The sequence below is a fragment of the Meles meles genome, chromosome 3 (genome assembly GCF_922984935.1).
Source record: "Meles meles chromosome 3, mMelMel3.1 paternal haplotype, whole genome shotgun sequence".
NCBI classification, from domain to species: Eukaryota; Metazoa; Chordata; class Mammalia; order Carnivora; family Mustelidae; genus Meles; species Meles meles.
The window spans coordinates 99,317,722-99,342,910 of NC_060068.1; positions in this window are offsets into that span (position 1 = coordinate 99,317,722).

The following is a 25,189-nucleotide window of genomic DNA, read 5'->3' on the forward strand; positions in this document are numbered from 1 at the left end:
GGATTGACTCCTTAATTTCTCTTTCTTCTGTCTTGTTGTTGGTGTACAGAAATGCAACTGATTTCTGTGCATTGATTAAAATGTCAATTTGAAATATAATGCCAATCATGATTCACCTAGAGTAAGATCTTTAATTATAATGTAGCAAACAATCATTAAAGACACAATTTAAAAATAAATAAATAAAAAAAAACCCTCAGCTTCAACCTTTACTTAGTACCCTCACCCATAGGGCACCAAGATTTAAGACTATGTCAACTGATTAAGGAAGGATGCTTCACTGTCACCTCATGGAGAAACCGAATCAATTTATTTCATGCCTTTGACTTGCCAGAAGGACTTTCTATAATAGTGTCTTAACATTCTTTATTCTTCTCAGACTTTGATATTTGGAGTAAAGGAATAGTTAGCAGGCTAGAGAGTGTTCTTTATCCTTCTGATAACTTACTTGAATTATCAAATCTTTAGCTTACCTTAATCATTAAAAGGCCTGTGCTAAGTGTTTGCCCTTGTAGCCACCCCAGGAAGAGATGGAATCAGACAAACAGGATTTCAACCCATGATCCTGAACTCCAGCAGAAGCTGAGGCCCTTGCCCAGGGTCAATGCCAGTTCTGTGCCTGGTTATTAGCCCATGATGATGCTGATCACCACTTATGTAAATACAAGTTACTTCAGCCATACTGCCTTGCTTGGTGCTGTTTCTGTCATCCGGAAATTGGTTACCAAACAGATAAGGAACTCATACAAAGGCAGATACAAATTCAAACTATCATTCCCCTCCTTGTTCCCAGGTTTAAATATTTTTAAAGCCTTTGGGGAAGTACAGAATATCCCGGTAAAAACTGGGGTATTACTCACGGATTAAAAATACCTGGTTTTATTCAGGTTCTGCCTTATGTGCTGGTTATATTCAGCATTCCTCTCTGTGGCACAAAGAGAGTATTGTATCTGTCTCTTGGCACAAGAAAACTGCAAACATAAATTATACACTGTGCTTCAGTATAATTCCTTAATTAATTGCCATACTATGTAAAAATTATGATAATAAAATTATTGCTCAATCATGATGATTATTCATGGTTTATGACAGTAGGCTAATTTTTCCCAATTAGTTCTAATTTGCCAGCAGATACCCTTTTCTTCTTATAGCCTATAACTATCTGCTAAATACACTCTTCCAAATTATTGGTTGGGTAAGAACAAAAAGTCCATTGCCTCTGCTGTATGTCGACTTGATGATATGGCACAAATAATCTTTGTGTTATATATAGTTTCCTTTCATCCCAGATGCAACCAGAAAGTCAAAGAAAATGATGTTATCGATGAAGAGAAGCATTCTTTCCATTTTCTGGAGTGAACACAGTACTGCCACTGTTCAATTTTTTTTTTTTTTCCCTTTCCTGACTTCCACCGACAGTGCCTAATTGTGCTGCTCTGATCATTTTCCACGGTGGCGTGGTAACATGTTAAGGGTTACATTTTTCTGGTGATAAAGAGGTATTACAGCTGCTCTTTAGAAACCTGAAATGTAGTAATTTCTAATTTTGTCCTCTGGAAAGTTAATGCTATAGGTTTAGGTAAATATCTTTGCAAAATGTTAGTTTTAAGTTAGTTTTTTTAAATCACAGTAAAAACATAACAAGAGATCTACCCTCTTAAATCTTTAACCGTGTAACATAGTATTGATAGCTGTAAACACAATGCTGTACATCAGACCCCTGGAAATTTGTTGATTTTGCCTGAATACAGTTCTATACCCATTAAATAGCAACTCCCTATTTCCCCCTCCATCAGTACGTGGCAACCACCATTTCACTTCCTGCTTCTATGACTTTGACTACTTTAGGCTCCTTATATAAGTGAAATCATTCAAAACTCTCCTTCTTTGTCCTTATTTCTCTCTCTTTTTTAAAAATATTTCATTTATTTGACAGAGAGAAATCACAACTAGGCAGAGAGGCAGGCAGAGAGAGAGGAGGAAGCAGGCTCCCTGCGGAGCAGAGAGCCCGATGTGGGGCTCGATCCCAGGACCCCAGGACCATGACCCGAGCTGAAGGCAGAGGCTTTAACCCACTGAGCCACCCAGGTGTCCCTGTCCTTATTTCTCTTAACATAATGTCCTCAAAGTTCACCCATGTCGTAGCCTATAACAGGATTTCCTTTTTATGGCTGTATAATACCCCATGGGGTGTATGTACCCCATTTTCTTTCTTTATTCATCTGTTGATAGACAGGTTGCATTTAATTATTACTCACTGTCAATATCGCTACCATGAACACAAGACTGCAGACAACAGTTCAATATCCTGATCTCAGTTCCTTGAGATAAATACCTACAACTGGAATTGTAGAATCATATGGTAGTTCTATTTTTCATTTTTTGAGGAGACTCTATACAGTTTTCCATAGTGATTACAAGAAGTCCATTTTTCCCCCAAATTCTTACCAACATTGCTATTATTTTCTTGTGTTTTGTACTGTTTTTGATAATGGCCATCCTGATCTTGAGGTGATGCCTTATTGCAGTTTTGATGTGCATTTTCCTCGTGGTTAGGGATGTTGAAAATCTTTTCGTATGCATGTTGGCCTTTTCTATGTCCTCTTTGGAGAAATGTCTGTTCAAGTCCCCTGCCCATCATTTAATCAGGTTATTTGGTTTTTGCTGTTAAGTTGTAAGAATTTCTTATGTATTTTTGGATATCAATCAATCAGTACACACACACACACACACACACACACACACACTCATCTCGGCAATATTTTCTCCCATCTCACAGGTTACCATTTCACTATGTTGATGTTTCTGTTCTGTGCAGAAGCTTTTAAATTTGATGTATCATTGTGTGTTTTTGCTTTCATTGCCTGAGGTTTTGGTGCCCTAAGCGAGAAATCATTGCCAAGACCAATGTTATGAAGTTTTCCCAATGTGTTCTTCTGGGAGTTGTATATTTTCAAGTCTTACATTTAAGTGTTTAATCTATGTTGTCTCTAGTGTAAGATCGTGGTCCACTTTTATTCTTTTGTGTGCAGATATCCACTTTTTCCCGGACCTTTGTTAAAGAGATTGTTTCTCCCCCATTATGTCATGTTGGCACCGTTGTTGAAGATTACTTGACTGTATACGGTAGTTTTATTTCTGAGCTGTCTTTTCTGTTCGATTTGTTTGTACATCTGTATTTTGTCAGTATCATGGTGTTTGGATTACTCTAGCTTCTTAATATTTAAAATCAGAAAGTATAAATCCTCCAGTGTTTTTATTTCTCATTGTTGTGTGTATCCAGGATCTTTAGGGCTCCATGTAACTTTTACGATTGTTTTTCTATTTTTTAGCAAAGACATTAAATATTAAAAAAAATTGATGTTAGAATTTTGACAGGGATTTCACTGAATCTGTAGATCACTTGGGGTAATATGACCATTTTAACAATCTTAAGTCTACCGGACATGAACACATTTGTGTCCTCTTCAATTTCTTTCAGCAGTCTTTTAGAATTTTCAGTTTGTCTTTTGATGCCTTAGTTAAGTTTATTCCTCAATATTTCATTCTTTATGATGCTATAATAAATGGAATTGCTTTCCTTAATTTCCTTTTCAGTTTGTTTGTGTTAGTGTTAGAAATGCAACTGACTTTTGTGTAGAGATGTATATCCTACAACCCTGCTGCATTAAGTTATTAGTCTGAACATTTGTGTGAGTATGTGTGTGTAAAGTCTTTAGGGTTTTATACATATAAAATCATGTCATCTGTGAACAAGGATAATTTCACATTTTTATTTCTGATGTGGATGACTTTTGCTTCTTTTTCTTCCCTAATTATTCTGTCAGTACTGTCTGCCCACTAATAATGGAAGTAGTGAGAGTGGGCATCCTTGTCTGTTCCTAATTTTAAAGAAAGGGTTTCAGTTTTTCATTATTGAGTATGATGTTAGCTATGGGTTTTTCATATACAGACTTTATTGTGTTAAGGTAATTTACTCCCATTTCTCGTTTCTTAAATATTTTTATTATGGAAGAGTATTGAATTTTATGAAATGATTTTTCTCTGTCTATTGAGGTGATCACATGACTTTAATCCTCCTTCTGTTAATGTGATGTATTGCATTGATTGATATGCATAGGTTAAACCATCCTTACATTCCAAGCCTAAATCCCACTTGGCCCTGGTGCATAATCTTTTTAATGCGCTATTGGATTCTGTTTTCTGTGATTTTCCTAAGGACTTTTGCATCTGTCCTCATCAGGGATATGGGCCTATGATTTTCATTTTTTGTATAGTCTTTTTCTGTTTGCTATCGGGATAATGTTGGCTCCATAAAATAAGTTTGGGTGTGTTTGAAGAAGATTATTGTTAATTTTTCTTTAAATGTTTGATAGAATTCCCCTGATCAGTAAATCAGATTATTGATTCAATCTCCTTACTTATTATAAGTCTGTTCATATTTTCCATTTCTTCATGATTCAATCTTGGCAGCTCGTATATTTCTTGGGATGTATCCATTTCTTCTAGGTTATCTAATTTGTTGGTATAGAATTGTTCACAGTAGTCTCTTATAATCCTTCACATTTTGTTAGCATCCATTGTAATGCCTCCTCATTCATTTCTGATTTTATTTTCTAGAATCTTCTCACTTTTTTTTCTTAGTCTATCTAAGGGTTTGTCAATTTTTTTGCTCTTTAAAAAATTATTCTTATTTTTGCTGATTTTTCTAATCTCTATTTTGTTTATTTCTGCTCTGATTTGTATTATTTCCTTCCTTCTGCTAATTTGGGGCTTAGTGTGTTATTTTCTAGTTCCTTGAGGTATAAAGTCAAATTGTTTATTTGAGATCTTTATTTCTTTCTTTTCTTTTCTTTTTTTTTTTTTTTTTTTTTTTTGAGAAAGCAAGAGAGGAAGGGGGAAGAGGAAAGGGAGAGGGAGAGACAGAATCTTAGGCACACTCCATGCACAGCGCAGAGCTTGACGTGGGGCATGATATCACAACCCTTGGATCATGACCCTAGTGGAAATCAAGAGTCAGACACGTAACCAACTGAGCCCCATTAGCTCTTTCTCCCTGTTTTACATGTAGACATTTGTAGCTATATACTTCCTTCTTAGGTGCTCCTTTTGCTCCATCCCATAAGTTTTGGTATGTTGTATCTTATTTTCATTTGTCTCAAGATATTTTCTCATTTCTCTTTTGATTTCTTATTTGACCCATTGATTGTTTAAGAGTATGTTTTCTCATTTCCACAGGTTTGAATTTTCCAGTTTTTCTCCTGCTATTGATTTCTAGTTTCATTCTACTGTGGTCAGAAAATATATGTGGCAGATTTCAATCTTCTAAAATTAGTTATTACTTGTTTTGTGACTAAACACATGGTCTATTCAGGAGAAGGTTCTGTGTGCACTTGAGTAGAATATATATTCTACTGCTTTGGGGTCGAGTGTTCTATGAATGTCTGGTACATCCATTTAGTCTGTAGTGTTGTTCAAATCCTGTTTCCGTATCAGTCTTTTGTCTGGTTGGTCTATCCATTATTGCAAGTGGGGGTATTAAAACTCTCTACTATTATGGTATTGCTGTCTGTTTCTCCCTTCAGTTCTATCAGTGTTTGCTTCATATATTTGGGTGCTCTGATGTTGGGTGTATATATTTATAGTTACTGTAAACTGGAATCAGTACCCCTGCAACTCCCTTGCCTGCCTGCTTGGTGTAAGAAGTCCTAAATAACCAGATGATGGTTGTAGCCTCAAGTTCGGTGTAACCTTCCCTGAACAGTGTGGTTGAAGTGTCCCCAAACCAGGGATTTGATGTTGAGATCCAAAAAATCCTAAATTTTTCAGGAGAGAAAACATAAATTACTCAATAGATCTCTAGCAGTTTGGGTAAGAATAATCCTATATCCAATCTTTGGTCCCCAACTCATGTTCTGGTTGCTCAGGGACACAATAATATATGGTGGTCTTTAGTTCAATGCACACATGATCTTAAAGATGACAGGACCGATACCCCATAGTTTGTCATATATATAATCTTCTTTGTAGCTCTCCTACTCTTATTATTAAATCCTAGGTCTGATTTTCAGCATTATCTATCCTGTGGCTGCAGGAGATAAGAACCTTATGAAATTCTGTTGTGGACTGCAGATGACTTCCACAGTGTTTCTTTAGTTGATAGTTGGTTACCCTGAGACTGTCCATTTTAAATTCAAAGCTTCTAAAGGCATTAGTAAGAAGTAGCTAACTCCGTACTTATGATGACAATTGTCCCTCTACCATTCACCTATACCACTACTACTACAGAAGACAGTGCTTCACCTTCAGGTTATGCTAGTCCACCCTTGGTAAAAGTCTTAGTAACAGGGAGACAGCCAGTGACAGGGCTTCCCTGCACCCACGCACCACCAACAAAGGGGTCCTGCCTATTTTCTGACAGGTGGGTCCTCTAGTTCTAGAATCCCATCTTCAGGTCTAGGATCTGATTTCTAGGGCCATTTTGCATATCAACTGCCTAGCCTTGGTTCCCCTCTAAAGCAGAATATGACAAGGCAGTTTATTTTGGGAAGCGATTCTAGGGAACAGGAATAGGGGAGAGGAAGACTGGGAAGACAGAAACAGGGAAAAGGGGAAAGGTAATAGAAGAGAGGATTATTGAGCTGGTCTTAACTGTGGTCAGTGGGGTTATTCCTTGCAGGATCCCTCTGAGAAGCTTGAAGAATATTCCTCAGAAATGGTCCCCTGAAGGACAAGTGAGGGAATATTCACTGCTGTATGCTGCTTCAGGGTATTATAATCTCTGTTCACCTCTAGACTGTTTCTTAAGAACATGGTCCAAGTTTTGTATCCCCTGTGTTGACCACAATACTTTGAACACAGAAGGTACTTAATATTGAATACTTATTGACTGAAACAGTCAATGAATGTGCTCTGCTCATTCTGAGTCATTATTCCGTTATTCTGAGCAAACAAGGAGTTACCAAAATCCACAGTATACATTGGGCCTTTCCCTTATGCAAAAACTGACAATATTAACAGTCCTAGTTCATTTGGGATGCTGTAATACAGTACTGCAGACTGGGTAGCTTATCAACAGCAGAGATTTGTTGTTCCTAGTTCTGGAGTCCAGGAAGTCCCAGATTAAGGTGCCAGCACGGTCACGTTCTGGTGAGAGTCCTCTTCCCAGCTCATACCCAGTGATTCTTGCCATGTCCTCACCTGGTGGAACAGGCTGGGGATCCTTCCAGGGCCTCTCTGTTAAGGCACTAATCCCACTTTTGAGGGTCCCACCCTCATGATTTAACACCTCTTAAAGGCCTAACCTACTAATACCATCACACTGGATATTCGAATTTGGGATTAGAACACTTTAGGGGACTACAAATCTTCAGCCCATAGCATTAACCTATGTCTCCAAAAGAAGTATCTGTTTATTCTCTATTGACCAGGCTACCACTGGTGGGGTGGGAATTTGCGTCTTCCATACTTCCTTTTTTGATTTGTGAATATATATTATTGTTTTATTGTGTCATGTCTACCTTAAACACACATACACACACATGCACACACATACAGATACATCTTGCTCTGGAGTTAGACTGCCTGAGTTTGAGACTTTATATCTCTACTAATACTCTATATGACTGAAAAATTTACTTAATTCTCTGTTCTTCTGTTTCTATACCTTTAAAATGCCAGTAATTCTGGTGCCTGGGTGGCTCAGTCGTTGAGTGTCTGCCTTCATCTCAGGTCATGATCCCAGAGTCCTGGGATCGAGTCCCACATTGGGCTCCCTGCTTGGCGGGAAGCCAGCTTCTCCCTCTCCCACTCCCTCTGCTTGTGCTCCGTCTCTTGCTCTCTATCAAATACATAAATAAAATCTTTAAAAAATGGGAAAAAATTTTTTTAAATGACAGTAATTCTAATACCCACCTAATGGGACTATTGTGAGAATGTTAGGCGGTAAACATTTGATATAATTGACAAATTAGTACAAGTCCCCAATGATTCATTTCATTGATAGTATATGGTAATAATGAAAGAACCGTTTGCAAGGGAAATATCTCCTGTGTACATCATGGCTCTTGGTGTCACCTGAACACATATTATTATGGACAGTGCTGACAATATTTAGCATTTGTCCGGCACTGGTGTTCGCCCAACAGAGTGGTCACTGGTCATTAACAACCATCATGGCCGTACTGGTGTGCCCATGCTGAATAGAAGTACGCAGCTCACTCAAGACTTTCCCAAAATGGAGGCCTCCTCTCGTACTCTCCTGATCCTACTCCCCACCTGCAGGTTTCCTCTATCCTGGAGTGGTTTAGGATTATGTGTAACTCTGTTGAGGCAGAGTCACGTGGGGCATAGGCTGCTGAGGTGTTGGTAACAGGTGAGGAATAGTCACTTCTGGGTAATAGCACCTATTGTGGTGAGGGGGGACCCTCACGTGCCTCTCTTAGCAAACGTCCTTCAGTTTCAGGGAGGCTCATGTGCTTTGCTGTTGAAAGAACCTGAGTCGCTTTGCCTGTGTGCCACCCTGGAGTCACCTGGAATCCGTTTACCAGCTCTGCTGTCTCAGCTCTCTACAGGGCTCTAGCAAGCACAGCAGCTCCCACCTCCTGACTGTGGAAGAGCCAAGTATGGAGGCAGCTGGCATGCTACTGCCACGACAGTCTGATCTGGCAAGGCTGTCAGCTGAAGAGGCATAGTTTATTTTTATAAACCAAAACAATGACTACAGTGGACAGCTTATCGACATCTGGTTTCTGAAGAAGGGGAAGCTTTTACTCATTATTTCAGTTTATAAAACCAATACCTGAAATAGAATTAATTCCCACCGCATCACTCCAGGATGCCTTCAAGGAGGGAAGAAGTAAATTGTTTTGCATAATCTTTTTTTTCTTTTTTGCCTTACATAACCTTACAGGTTCTCATTCATCATGTAAAAGCTGAAAATATGACCTTATAAATGTGAATCCCCAAAGACCATTTGGAGTCTGTGCTGCTGAGTTTTCTAATTCTCCTCCCACGGAGCCTATTGCCTCGAAAGAGGGAATGAGGTGTAGTGAAAAGAATGTGCAATTATAAGCGTGATTTTGCCCCTGACCTTCTACATTCTAACTGTGGGATGGTCAGCAAGGCATGGCACTATTCTGACAACATCTGCTTCTTCATCTGCATCAGTATCTACCTTATATGCTTTACAGCCTCGTGTCCCAACCAGTACTCTGTAACACTCTTGAATATAGCCATATTGTTATTGGTTACATCAAAATGTATTCCTATTCTCACTCCCACTCTTCCAGGCAGCTGAATTGGCTCTGAGGCAGATGAAACCTCAAGATTTGCTGCCTTGCACTAGTAGCTGCCTTCTCTTGGCACAACTTCCCACTGTGGGCAAAGAACAAAGAGAGTTGCCAGAGAATTTCATGATCTGGTTGTTCCAAGAGAATGTCACAATGTCCAGAATGTGACCACTAGGGATAGGGGGACTGGAAAGCTAGACTTGGGGATCTGGTTAATGCAGTTGTAATTGGATGTCCAAATCTGTCTTTTTATATATGAAGTATGTCTATCCTTTTACAGTAGAGTGTGTCCCTTTAGTGTTATACAAACTGACTTCAGAATTTCTGTAAACAAGCATGCAAATTCGACTCATGGAAATTCCATCTCTCTTCTGAAACATTTGATAAGAGAAAAGGGATAAAGTTTAAAACCCATTTTCATTATCCCAATGCATGTCAAAAAATGTAGAGGAACTCTTAGAACCTTTACATAAAACCAATTTCTGCAAATGTTTTCTGAAAATTATGTTTGTTTTTAAATCATGTAGTTGAGTAAAAAATAGGTGTTTTATGGATAATGTCTAACCTGAATTTGAAGATTCATCATTCAAAAAGCCTTGATCAAGAATTATGTCAAGCTATTATTTGGAGCTTGTACAAAGTAAATATTTAGACAAATCTATAATACTTTGCATTTTGTTTTTATAATGATACGAGTAAGGTGTAATAAAAATTCTCTCAGCCCATATAGATATTCTCAAATCTCTCTCAGTTTGCTCCAGTATCCTATATAAATATCTCTATTTGCTGTGTTCCTTTATGAGAGAGATTGGGAACAACTGACTTATAGGGAGGATTTGAGGCTGTTTTGGGAAAATTCATAAGAATGTCTTTTGTGAGGCCCTGGGTGGTTCAGCCCATTAAGTGTCTGCCTTCAGCTCAGGTCGTGATCCCAGGGTCCTGGGATTGAGCCCCAGATCAGGCTCCCTGCTAAGCATGTAAATCATGTTTTTGTGAATCCTATTTTTTGGTATGACTATCATGTATTATCTCCTTTTATGTTACTTTCAACCCAGTATTTTCCCTTCACAACAGGCCAGTTCAGGCTTTAATAGTTTACCAGTATTTGCCCTACTGTTTTGCAACACACACACACACCCCAAACAAACAAATGAACAAAAACAAGGAATCTGGAATCTATCAGAGTTGTGTAAACAGAAGGTGATTTCTGTCAATAAAATGGCCCCAAAATACATGGTCCACAAACTCCACACAGCAAAACCTGAACAAATACAGCTGTTCTTGTAGTTTATAGCCCCCTACCTTTTTTTTTTTTTTTGTAATGAAAACTGGATGTGGCAAACGTGTTCATTCCATTTTTCCTTTCTGTGAATGTGCTCTATTTTAGCCTGCAAGCTCCTAGTGAGCAGGAGGAAGTTTCGGAACTCTGGACAGAAGTGTATTTTTGTTGGATGGTGTGGATTTTAGCACTCTGTCCCAAGAGAGTCATACAATTTATTACAGCTCTTTGGGTCTCAACAAAATAGGTAAAAACAACAGGGCATTTTAATCCCGATTTCCATTTCAAAAACAACCACACCAAAGACACTGAAGAAACAATAAGTCATAACATCTCCCTCTGTTCTACTTTAAAACGTGGATTGGATCCGTCCACATCCCTCTAACTTCATTCTCTCCATATCCTTTTGTGTAATTTCAGTCTAAGCCATCAGTATATGTCACCTGGACCACAATAATAGTGTCCTGCCTGGTTTCCCTCACTAGGTTCCTTATACTATGTTTCCCACACAGCAACCAAATACATTCACTCCCCTGATTAGAATCCTACCTCACCTGGAAGGCAATCCGAATTCTACCATGCCTTGCTAGATTTCTTATGCTCTGGCTTATCAATGTCTTCTCCTACCTGCTCCTCTGGTTAATGTGTTTCAGCCATTCAGGTTAATGTGTTGACTGATCCTTGAGTCTGCTCAAGCTCCTTTATCATTCACAGCTTTTTTTTTTTTTTTTTTTAGTGGGTCCCTCTACCTAGCATCTCTTTCTCAGATCCTCACATGGCCAACTTCCTCTAATTCTTCACCTCTTGGCTCTCCTACTTAGGAAAAAATTCCATGACCATCCTGACTGAAGTAGCCCTCCAGCAGAGGCCGCATTCACCATCTATGGACTTGCTTTATGACCATGATAGCATCATGTTTAACAGTCATTCAAATTTAAGACTATCTTGCTTAATTACTTGCTTCTGCATTTATTTTCTAACTTCTCCAATGAAAGATAAACTCCTTGAGAGCAGACAACTTGTCTTCTTTTCCTACTACGGAATCCCCAGGAGCTATTAGAGTGCATGGCAAAGAGTAGTCACTCAATAATTATTTGCTGACTGAATCAGTGAATGAATGAAATGTACCATGACAGTAATTATAGTAATTATAACAGGCTTTTAGGTTAGAAGACCCTGCTGGGAAGGTAGAAATAAAAAGAAATAGAAGTTGCCAAAACTCATGCTATCAAAATAATCTTCTTTCTCAGTTGGAAGTAGTGGCTATTAAGAGAAAAAGAAGTAAAGACAATTTTTCAGGGTCACACTATTAACAGGCAAGCTAGAATCAAATCTGATACTGACACTAAAATGTATACTGAACAGCACTGGCCACAAATGGCCAGGTTTCTTTCACTTATGTCATCGCTAATGGCACAGTGGTTAATGTTATTACATAATTATTTAAAATGTCATCAGGTCTCAATTGAATATTCATGGTGTTTAAGAACCACATTCTTTCTTATAAATATTACCTTTCTTCTGCTGAAATAACTCCAAGTGATTTGCCAAACCATGGGTCAGCAGGATGCTAACTCCCTAGTGAAATAAAGCAGATCTGTAGTAAATTTCCTATATTCTGGACCACAGGCAGGCATGTGCGGGGAAGATAGGTCTAAAAAAATGTGTTCGGCTGGAAATCAGAAACGAATTCTGGGAAACCATTCTAATTGCCTGATTGGAAGCTGTCCCAGATTTTTGAAAGTTACTCTTTAAAATAAAAGGAAAATGCTCTCAGAAATTAAATAGCTGCATATCTACTGCAGTGGTTTTACCTCTCATCTCAGGAACTATAAGCTCTCTTGTATTGGGGAGAATTCTCTCCCTCCAGCTAGTAAGTTCCTAGCTCAGGGTCACAGCCAGGCAAGACGTGTATCAAAGTCTATGGACGGATCCATGTATTCACTGGGCAAGCATTGTCTTCCTGTGGTCTGTTCATGTCATCAGCTCTATTCAGATCTCTTGTGCCAGGTCCACGGCTTGCAGAAGCCACTGCTTCTCATATTCTCATTTTGTTCTCGTAGAAACCCTATTTTTCCTACTTAGCCAATTATGAAATTGAATCTAAGGGAAGTGACTTGACCAAGGGCACACAGGTAATAGGTGTTAGATTGAGCCTCAGCCCCATCCAGTGTGACTTGAGCCCAAGCTCTAAACCATTCCATTAGACCCTCAGCCTTTACGCTCACTGCAGTGCAATACCATGTTCTCACAATTAAGGAATGCACTCTTTTAAAATGAAAAAACCAAGCAAAACAATAACCTTACAGTCAGCTAGTTTGCTTAATTTATTTTTATTATAATGTTGCTTATGATAAGTCAAAGCATAAATCTAGGCACATGTTTCTTATATTTACCGTTCCTATAAAACTGTAAAGTCAAATATGTCTGTACATTGAACAAAGAATAAAACCAACAAAATTCAAATGAACACAATTTAATGGAGAAAATGAATCATACTTTACTGAAATTAAACCACCACTCACAGCAGGGATCTGGCAGTGTTTCTCTGGTGGAATTCTTTTCGATGGGCCATTCCTCTGGTACGCTGGGCCATGATGTCTCAATACGGCCACCACTTTTCTCCATTAAAAGTTCCATGACACCTTTGTTTGGGATGATCACTTGGCCTTCACGTAGCTTGAACATGGCATTGACATATTGTTTTCCCTTGTTCTTGTCCCAGTGGCCTGTGGCAAGTGAGGGATGCCACCAGGAGCCCGGATGGGAATGCCAAACTCATGCACTTGTACTGGCTTAGAAAGTGGTCATTCAGGGGTGCCTGGGTGGCTCAGCGGGTTAAGCCTCTGCCTTCAGCTCAGGTCATGATCTCAGGGTCCTGGGATCGAGCCCCATATCAGGCTCTCTGTTCAGCGGGGAGCCTGCTTCCTCCTCTCTCTCTCTGCCTGCCTCTCTGCTTACTCGTGGTCTCTCTCTGTCAAATAAATAAATAAATCTTTAAAAAAAAAAAAAAAGAAAGTGGTCATCCAGATAGTCCAGAAGTGCTGATAGTGTCTTAAGATATTAAAGTAAATGCAAAAACTAAAAATATATTTAGAGATGAACTGGAAGACCTCAAAAGTGTGTCCTTGGGGGCGCCTGGGTGGCTCAGTGGGTTAAGCCGCTGCCTTCGGCTCAGGTCATGATCTCAGGGTCCTGGGATCGAGTCCCACATCGGGCTCTCTGTTCGGCAGGGAGCCTGCTTCCTCCTCTCTCTCTGCCTGCTTGTGATCTTTCTCTGTCAAATAAATAAATAAAATCTTAAAAAAAAAAAAAGTGTGTCCTTGGGCACTGTCAAGGGTCTGCAGATCCGCTTTTGAGTAATCCCGTCCACAGTCAGTCTTTCTGAGTTCAAAGGATGGTTTACCAACTGTGTGAGCTGGGTACAAGCTACTAAATCCTCTGTTCTGTTTCTCTCTATATAATGGAAAAGAAAAGAACCCTGTCCTAGAGTTGCTATGAATATTCACTGGTAGAGTGCATATAAATTGTTCAACACATAAGGGGAAGGATGAGATACAAGCTCTAGAATTATTTCCTAGTATTGTTAATATTATGAGGTGATCATGGTGTACTGAAGAAAGGAGATATGCAGACAACTCATATGATGCAGGGAAAAACTGCTTTTTATCTGGAGACTCCCAAGTGCTCTTTGAACACAGATAAGGCAGTGAGAAGAGCAAATTCACACAGCTGGCAATTGATAAAGCTGGGATTCAGACCTGGCTGGCTGGCTCCCTGGGATGTGCTTTTGAGTTCTTGGAAGAGTTTTAAAGTTAACAAGTAAAGAGAGAGGAACATTGGTCATCAGCAGAGCTGGTGCATCTCACCCTAAAATAACCACACGCCGAGCACTGTGACCTCCTGCCTCCGAGAGCAAATGCCAGAAGCTTTAACTTTAAAAGCCCCATTCAGTCTTGGGCACTTTTCCCTCCTCTTCCCAGAAGACACAGCTGTTGCTCTGGGATTTCTCCTACTTTACATGCCATACATTTTAAAATGAAGGTGGTGCTCCCATGTCCTTACTGATGGAAATCACTTAACTCCGGCATGAGTGAGCCAGAGGACTCAAACTGGTTTTCCACTGCAGAGCCCCCTGCCACCTCAAGGCCCAAAGAGTCTGCTTGTTCCTGTACAAAGTTTGAAAAGGTGAATCTGTTCTCAGCATTTACACATCAGGAGATTTTAACAGATTTTATTTACTTATTTTGAGAGAGAGAGAGAGTGAGCGTGAGTGGGGGGAGGGGCAGAGGGAAAGAGAGACTCCCAAGGAAGCTCCACAATGAGTGAGGAACCCGGACACGGGGCTCAATCCCACCATCCCGAGATTATGAACTCAGCTGAAATTAAGAGTCAGATACTTAACTGACTGAACCACTCAGGCTCCCCAAGGGGATGTCCTATTATAATATTCCTTTTACAGATGGGTAAAATGAGCCTTAGAAATACTGGACAATATCTCCAGACTTCCAGAGCTGGGACCAAAACGGCTCTTTGGTAACCTGTTTCTGTTACTTACGTCCAACATGTTAGCATTTCCCTTGGGGCAAAAGTCCTAGTGATCAGAAGCTTTATATCTAGGATCTGAATTTGAACAGAAGGCTTCCCCCCACTCCCCCATTCTTTAAATTTGAATTTCAAGTTCACTTTGAATTTAGTGCGGCTGTACGGAGCAGAGGCATTTTAATTTTAATCCACCAGAGGGCAGTATGAGGCAGCATTTGCTTCTGAAGTTCAGCGTGCCCTCTGAGCGCTCCTGCTGCCTTACCTGGAGATACTTGTATTTTTATTACTGTTTCCTCACTTTAAAATGATTAGGGATGTCCCAGCTTTTCAGAGCACCATTCTTTTCCTACTGAGTGGTGTGAGCCTGTGGAAAAGGTGCTGGATAAAATACCTGGGTTGAGTTTACTTGTGATCCTGTAATTTTGTAATTTGCCCGCATTTGACAATCACTGGGCTTGCTGGATCATGATGGCAAGAGGAAGGTGGACGAGTTTTAAGGATCACCCCAGCTCTCACGTTCTCTGATTTCAAGTGTAGAGATGATATGAGTGTTAACACTGTGCAAGCAAGGGTGTGCAAGTAACGTCCTGTTGGTTGTTATTGCTGCTTATTAATTGACTGAGTCCCCACCCCACCGGACTGTCATTATTGGCGCTCCCCCAACTCTCACTGCCCCCAATTGCCTAACAGTCCCAAGGGGCTTACTTAGAGAGTGTCAAGGGTCAAGGAGGTACCTGTTCTTGGGGCTTTAGTCCATACTGGTCTCCTGAAGTCAAGCAGCTGCTGCGTGTGTTTCTTGCTTGGAGGGCCTTTGTGTAGGTTGGGGACCTAGTGCCTCACTTCTCCAGGTAGGCCTCAGGGTCAGGAAGACTAGGACCACCAACAGGAAAGATGTGTTACTGATGGAAGCCTTTCCCTGGTTACCTGCAAAGGTACTCTCCTGGTCCCTCTTGCCCTATCGTAAATGCTTTCACAGACTCAGTTTTCCACTCTAGGGAGCAAGAAGGAGCAAAAGAGAATGGAGAGGGAGGGAGAAGAGGAGAACTGTCCTCCAGCAACCTACTACTTCATTTCTGCAAAAACATCCTAGGAAGAAGAAATACAAAGAGTCTGGCTATTTTCCTGGAAAGCAGGAGGGAAACCATGACAGAAAGAAGTCATGTTAATATTGAAATAAATAGTGTCTTGAGTTCCCCAGGACCGGAGCCTGGAGAGTAGGAGGGACAGTATCTCGAGCTAGGTTGTATTCCCCACAGTGCCAGCATGAAGATGTCCCTCAATGAATGATTTCTTAATTTTTTTTCTTCAGTCTGAGAGAGGAAGGGGCAGGATTAGTTTCTGAAACAAAATGACTAGTATTTAAACCATGAACTAGGCAGGGCTGTGATCCTGGCTCCAAGGAAATCCTGACTCTTCCTTCCCCAATGTGGAGGTGGGTAAGTTCCGAATCCAGTGTAGAGGAATTTCCTGATTACCTGGGATGGGCTTCACACTTGCCACAGCTGGGAAGGGCTGCAAACACGTTCTTGGAGTCCTTCATGAACAGTCCTGTATGACACAGCCTTGGGAAGTCTCTCCTCCTTTGCTGAGAACCCGCTTTACCTCTGGATAGAGCCGTTTCCATCCCGTGCATTGCTCATTCTATAAACTGAGCTCTTACTCCAGATTCATGGGTCCCAGGGCCCCATACACGGTTCATGAAGTTCAACCAAAGTCTCTGTACCAAAGTAGCTCTTCCAATCTACCTTCCCATAAGCACCAGGGGTACCAAGGGATGATCAAAGGATACTGCCCTGTCCTCCCCAACATTTGGTAGCCACAGGCCTATTATTTGCTATTCTGGTGAGTGTGATGCTGTTTTCATGGTTTTCTGTTGTTAATTCTGGTTAACAGCAACAACACACATACCATGAAGTCTAGCCTTTTAACAAATGTTAAAGTGTACAGTAGTTTTATTGTAATTTTATCATACATATTCAGATTAATAAGAATGTTCAGCATTTTTAGCAGATTTATTAAATTTCCTCTGCTGTGAATAGTCTGTTCAAAAATTGTTCCCCACATTTCTGACTTTTTTTTTAAGTTGAGCTCTTTATGTAGCCTACATAGTCGCGCCTTATCCCATAAATATGTGTGATAAATGTATATTTTCAGTCTGCAGCTGATCTTTTCATTTTGTTTATAGGTCCTGTTGATGAAGTTTGATAAATCTGTCAGTTTTGTTTGTTTTTGAATTGTACTCTTTGTGTCTTAAGAAGTCTTTTATACACAGAAAACTGGGTGGGGGCAAATTTTAAGGAGATTTGCATACTACCCAAAGACATTTATTTCTAAGCTTTCTTGTAGGTATAATATTCCAGAAATTGACAATGACCACCTTAAGGATATTTGTTGGTTAAATGACATCTGTTCAACTAATTAATGTGTGAAAGACAATAAAGTTTGCTTCCTACCTCATACTGTACTGGAAACTATGTTGGGGACTTTAAAGCACTGTATGTGAAAAGAAAAACTTTCTTAAAATGTAGGGAAGAAATACCTGATTTTATTAAAAAGTTGCCTTTCAGGGGTGCCTGAGTGGCTCAGTTGGTTGAGTGTCTGGCTCTTGATTTCAGCTCAGGTCATGATCTCAGGGTCATGGGATTGAGCCCTGTCAGGCTCTGTGCTCAGCAGGGAGTCTCCCTCTCCCTCTGTCTGTCCATCCCTCCTCCCACCACCTCCGCCTCGCTCTTGCCCTGTCTCTCTCTCTCTCTCTAAAACAAATAAATAGATAAAATCTTTTTTAAAAAGTTTTTCTTTCAAAATGTGGTCCCACTCTATTCTGTCAGAGCGCCAGTGTCCTAAGTGTCATGAAGGGGTGTAGTACACTAGAACCAGAAGACAGAGTGGTCAGGCCCGTGGCTATCCGTGTCAGGTGCAACTCACAAGGGGTCTTGAACACAAGGTCATGATGCCGGAATTTTATCCTGAGGCTAGTGGACAGCCATGAGAGGCTTTACGTAGGAAAGTGATGTGATCACCAGATGTGCCTTCTAAGAAAGTTGTGGAGCAACAAGGTGTAGGAAGGGAAGAAAGGAGAAATGGAGAGAAGTTTGTTGGAGTAACCTGGGTGGGATCCTTGAACTGGGGCAGTAGCTGCTGGGATGGATGCAAGAAGGGGCGGATTCAAGAGCATTTCTAGAAAAAATTTGCTGGGAGCTAGTTAATTCAAATTAGCTTTTTCCTGGCTCCAAAAAACTGGACACCTGGAAGCGCAAAATTGCAGAGGACACAAATGGAGAAACGCCATGTCCATCTATGAGGGCCAGTCCTGGGGTGGCGTAAACCATTCCCAGCTATCATGAGTTATCATCTCAAAGCTCCTCTATGGAGGACATGCAAAAATGTCTTTCTTTTGTGGGTGTTGGTCCACAAGTCTTTGACAACAGTTTTCTAATATTAAAAACCAAGCCATTTATCTGATTTTGATAATATTTGTTATTTAATGTGGGAAAAATACCAGAGGTTTAAACAGCCAGTGGCATTTGGCAGTGAAAGAAAAGATGTTTCAAATTCACCAAGAAAGATGAAACTTAGAACAAGTCTATTTCAAGGAATTATGCTTAACAAATTTTATTTTGCAAAATGCTTGTTAGTTGCTTACCTGCAGTTGGGGTGCCTTTTCCAAGGGGAAAGAAACAGAAGTGGAATCTCTTTACCAGTGTGAGGCAATGCTTCCCCACTGCCTGAAATAGGCATTAAAAGGTTAGTGCCTTAGAAAATGAGACAATAACAGAGGAAGGAGGACATTGCCTTTTCATACAAATGAGTTCAATGAAATGGTGTTGGCAACTGGTAGCAGAGATGAGCTGGAGCTCGATATGCACATTTGAATAAGAATGTCCTAAAAATAATTACCCCTGGGAAGGGTTAGCACCATTAAAGTTGCAACAGAAATTTTCAAAAATTTTAGTGTAATAACAGATAACATTTAGGAAGTTCTTATCCATTTTGATGGTGTCAGTATCATTCAGTGACCAACCTCCCGTAGGGTAGACAATGTCTACCTGGTTTCTGGCTTCAGATGGGCATACCTTCCGTACTCACCTCCCTGCCCCGAATTTAGTTAAACCTCCCTACGAAGGGAACCAATGTGCTATTTGTCTTTAGTCAAAGTTAACTGAAGGAATCATATTGTCTAGGGGAACTGAGATTACTTTGGCTGACAGGCTTATTGGGGTCCAAACTTGACCTTGAGCATGGAGTCAGCATAACTTCGAAGCACCACGCTATGTAGAAAAGGTGAGATAATATTTTGGTAATAAGTTAACAAGGAGTCTCAATACAGGTGCTGTGTAGATGGTCAGTGCGTCTAGTATTTGTGAAACAACTAACCAGACCAACAACTGTTCCTACATTTCCCGACATTTCCGGAATCCTTTCCTTTATAGTACTTTTTTTTTTTTCAGGAGTCAAATCCTGCAGGGAAATGCACACTCTTTTTGTTGTTGCTGTTTGATCACAAGCTGGGCCAGAGAGCAAGTAAGGAAGCCTTGCATACTCTGAGAGCAGGCATCTTCACTAAGGCGTGAGTGAAAAACAAAACCCCAGACAAATTATGCTTCAGTTACATCCATTTTCTATAGTTGGGGGAAAGCCGCAGTGCTATCTTTTCCCTGTTCGAAAAAGAAAGTAGACCAGTTGGTGTGAAAAAGGCAGTGACAAAAAAGACATGTTTGACAGCTATTTCACACTGTTGGGGAAGACATTAGCTCCTCTCTGGAAACCAGAAAGGCAGAGTGGGGACAATCCGCTTGTCTAAAATGTCAGAGAGCACTGAAATTCAAGTGCAATGCTTGCTGAACTTAGGGACCTCTTCCACTTTTAACCGTCTGCTTCCAATCGGGAACCTCATGGAGGACTGGGTCCACTTTTTAACCATCTCGGAAGCTTTTTCCTAATTGTGTATGTCTTTTTTTTAAGGCTTTATTTATTTATTTGACAGAGCGAGAGAGGGAACACAAACAGGAGGAGTAGGGGAGGGAGAAGTGGGGGGAGTAGGGGAGGGAGAAGCAGGGGGAATAAGGGAGGGAGAAGCAGGGGGAATAAGGGAGGGAGAAGCAGGGGGAGTAGAGGAAGGAGAAGCAGGAGAATTTGGGGGGGGGGGGGAGAAGCAGGCTTCCCACCAAGCAGGGAGGCTAATGCAGGGCTGGAGCCCAGGGTCTGGAGATCATGATCTGAGATGAAGGCAGACACTCAACAACTGAGCCACCCAGGCATCCCTGATTGTGTTTGCTTCTTAAAAACAAACTGGGGGTTGCTGGGGGGAGGTGGGGTTGGGAGAGGGGGAGGGGGTTATGGACATTGGGGAGGGTATGTGCTATGGTGAGTGCTTTGATGTGTGTAAACCTGGTGATTCACAGACCTGTACCCCTGGGGATAAAAATACATTATATGTTTATAAAAAGAAAGAAAGAAAGAAAGAAAGAAAGAAAGAAAAGAAAGGATGAATACCCAACTTTTGTTGCAACATGGACGGGACTGGAAGAGATTATGCTGAGTGAAATAAGTCAAGCAGAGAGAGTCAAGTATCATATGGTTTCACTTATTTGTGGAGCATCACAAATGACATGGAGGACATTGGGAGATGGAGAGGAGAAGGGAGTTGAGGGAAATTGGAAGGGGAGGCGAACCATAAGAGACTATGGACTCTGAAAAACAACCTGAGGGTTTTGAAGGGGCGGGGGTGGGAGGTTGGGGGAACCAGGTGGTGGGTAATAGGGAGGGCACGTGTTGCATGGAGCACTGGGTGTGGTGCAAAAACAATGAATACTGTTATGCTGAAAATAAATAAATTAATTAATAAATTAATTTTAAAAATCTTTAAAAAAATAAATAAAAAACTTCTAAAAAAAAGACATTTCAGCACAAGTGCATCGATTGTCACTGTTAAAACTGTGACATTGAGAAATGTTTAAGATTCAACAGATTCATTAAGAGCTAATTATGCTCACTAGAGAAAATGAAGCAGACAACACGAATAAAACTAAAAACCATCATAAGCTTAACACCAAATGTTAACTACTGTTAAACTTTATAGCAAATATCTTTCCACTCCTTGATTTTGCAGGTATGTTTCCTTTGAGTTTTTGCTTTTATTTTTATTTATTAAAGATCTTTATTTATTTGAGAGAGGGAAAGTGAGAGAGATCACAGAGGGAGGTGGAGAGGGAGAAACAGACATGCCACTGAGCAGGGAGCCCAGTGTGGGGCTCGATCCCAGGACCCCGAGATCATGACCTGAGCTGAAGGCAGATGCTTATCTGACTGAGTCACCCAAGCACCCCAAGGTTTTGTTTTTAAATGGGTAGTGCATATATGGGGGTGTTGATATATTTTTGCTCTTTTTATTGTCTAACATCTTTTCATGATAGTGTGAGATTTTTCTCTCTTTAAAAATTATTAGTTATTTGAAATGTTCTGGACATAGAAAAAAGTATGAAGAATAGTATAACCCATGCTAGGTATCTACCGCCAGCATCATGAGCACCTACAAAGGTCATATAGATCTCATTTTGGTATTTATTCTTTCCATCAGCTCTCTATATTTTTATTACACATTTATGTAGTTTTATTATTTTTAGTATTGTTTTACTTTTTTAAAATATTATGTAAATTGTGTCAAATGGTAACTGTTCTGTAACTTGCCTTTTTTTCCTCGGTGTGAATTTTCCCAGAATCATCCATGTCGTTACCTGTAGCTTTGGCCATTTTTACTGTCGTGTAACATTTCATTTTATAAATGTGCCACAAAGTATTTGTTTACTCATGAGATGATGGGTATGGTTATGTAGCACTCCATCTTCCTATGAGTGAAAGTAGCTGTGTGTAGCAGCTAGAAGTGGAACTGAACGGTTCTAGGGTAGGAATATGCGCAACTTAATTAAATGTTGTCAAATTGTTCTGGAAGGGGTTGTATCAGTTCATACCCATCAGTATATGAAATATCCTATTTCTTCAAATCTTCCCCAATTCCCTAAATATTTTTGCCTATTGTACAGGTGTGAAGTAGTTTTCCATTGTGGTTTTAATGATCACTTTTATGATTACTGGTGAATGTGAACACATTTTGTTTGCTTTTTTATACTTGAGTTTCCTCTATTATATTGGCTTCATATATTTTACTGATATTTCAAATTTATTATTACTTATAGGTATGTAGGAAATATACATCTGTTGGAGGATACACATACACACACACACACAAACACACGCTAATCTTTTGTCAGTAACCAAATCTTTGGGTTTTGATATATATTGTATATGGTTTTGGTGTCTTTGATGAACAGAAGGTTTTAATTTTAATATGGTTAAATTTATTAATTTTTCTTCATGCATTTTGTATTTTGCTTAACAAACACTCAAGTGTCATAAAGTTGGTGCATTTTTCTCAACATTTTGAGGGTTTGCTCTTTATATTTAGATCCTTATCAAGAAGTGATTTTTGGTTTGGTCTATAGTAAAGGTCCAGTTTTCATTCACCCATATATGTCCTAGTATCATTTGTTGACAGCTTGTCATTTTCCCACTGACCTTCAACAGTCCTCTCTGACTTAGATCAATTTCTGCATATGTATGGGTTTGTTTCTGAGCTTTTTGCTTTGTTCCAGTGGTCAGCTTATCTAAATCTACCAATGCCATATTATCTTATTTACTATAGTTTTGCAGTTTTGATATTTGGGGGTAAAAAATTCTAAACTTAATTTTTTTCCTCATGTTTCTCGCTGCCTTCAAACTTGATTTTTCTTAAAATTCTCTGAGCTATTTCTGGACCTTTGCATTACACATTAATTTTAAAACTGATTTATCAACCAAAAGAAAATGAAAGCACTAATACATGCACCCCTATGTTCACTGCAGCATTATTTACAATAGACAAGATATGGAAGCACCCCAAGTGTCCATCAATAGACAAATGGATAACGAAGATGTACACACACACACACACACACACACACGAATATTATGCAGTCACAAAAAGGGATGAGATGTGCTATTTGAGATAATATGGCTAAACCTAGAGGGTATTATGCTAAGTGAAATAAGTTAGACTGAGAAAGACAAATACCATATGATTTCGCTCATAAGTGGAATCTAAAAAATAACCCGACTTGCCAAAATCCGTTAAAAAATTACTATTTTAATTGGAATTCAATTTATAAATTAATTTTGGAAGAATTAACATTTTTACTATATGGATTCTTCTCAATTATTTCTACACTTATTTAAATCTTAATCTTTTTAAAAAGTTTTATGATAATTCCTTAGAAATACTACGTATCTTTAGTTAAATCTTTCTAAAATAGTGCATTGTACTATTAAAAAATTATATTTGCTGGGGCGCCTGAATGGCTCAGTGGGTTAATGCCTCTGCCTTCGCTCAGGTCATGCTCCCAGAGTCCTGGGATTGAGCCCCACATCGGGATCCCTGCTCAGCAGGAAGCTTGCTTCCCCCCACCCCCACCTGCCTCTCTGCCTACTTGTGATCTCTGTCAAATGGATAAATAAAATCTTAAAATATATATATATATGTATATATAACTTTTTATATATGCTAACTTTTTACTCCTAGTTATAGAATAGGGATAAAATAGGGGCGCCTGGGTGGCTCAGTGGGTTAAAGCCTCTGCTTTCCACTCAGGTCATGATCCCAGGGTCCTGGGATCGAGCCCCACATCGGGCTCTCTGCTCAGCAGGGAGCCTGCTTCCCCTCCTCTCTCTCTGCCTGCCTCTCTGTCTACTTGTGATCTCTCTCTGTCAAATAAATAAATAAAATCTAAAAAAAAAAGGGGATAAAATAATAGTAAGTAATAGAAATGCATTTGAACCCTTTTATTAATTAGCAAAACATGTTTGTATATTATCGTTTCTTTTTTAATCTAGACAATCATATCATATCTAAATAATGAGTGCTTTGTTTCTTCCTTTAACACTAAGCAATAGGAAAGTATATTTAAAGGGATGTCCTTAAGCAGATTAAGAAACTTTTCCTCTATTCCTTCTGTGCTAATTACTTTATCATGAATGGGTATTGAATCAAATTGTATTTAATGCCTGTTTTTGCTTCATATATTGAGATGAATTATTTTGTTCCCTTTTAATCTCTTAATACTAAAAATGATTAATTTTCTAATATTAAACTATTGCTATATTACTGGAAAAAACACAACTTAGTCACAACTAGGTAATTTTTTAAAAAAGTTTTATTTATTTTAGTAATTTCTAAAACCCCCATGCTGCTTGAACTCATGACCCTGAGATCAAGAGTCACATGCTCTTTTGACTGAGGCAGCCAGGGCCACTAGGTAATGTTTTTTTTTTTTTGTTTTTTTTTTTTTGGTAGTGCCAGAGGTACTTAGTGCTAATATTTTCTTAGGGCATTTACATTTACATTCATAAACTCATCTAACTGTTACTTTTCCTTGTTCTCACTGTCCTCATCTCAAGGTTATTCTAGCTTCATAAAATGAGTTGGGAAGTAGTTTTTCTTCTCTAGAAGTCTTGTATTTTCTGTGTGTATAGGAATAAATTATTAATTACTGGTTTACTTTCTTTAATGGGTAAAGGTCTCCTTGTAATTTCCAATTCTTCTATAGTTTTGGTGAGCTATTTTTATTCCAAAAAGATGCACTTTAAAAATTTATTTGAGGGGCACCTGGGTGGCTCAGTGGGTTAAGCCTCTGCCTTCAGCTCAGGTCATGATCTCAGGGTCCTGGGATTGAGCCCCACATTGGGCTCTGTGCTCAGTGGGGATCCTGCTTCCCCCTCTCTGTCCCTGCCTCTGCCTCCTTGTGACCTCTCTCTCTGTCAAATAAATAAATAAAATCTTTAAAAAAATTATTTAAAAGTGATTTGTTATAATTTTTAAAGTCCATGCTTTAATTATAGTCATAGCTTATGTGGGCTCATAATAACATTATACTCTGAGTTCTTATATTTTGATAGCCATCTGCCTTTATATTTGAAGGTCAGTTTGGCTAGATATAAAATCTGTGGCTTGCATTTACTTTCCTTGTGTATGTTAGATATGTTATTC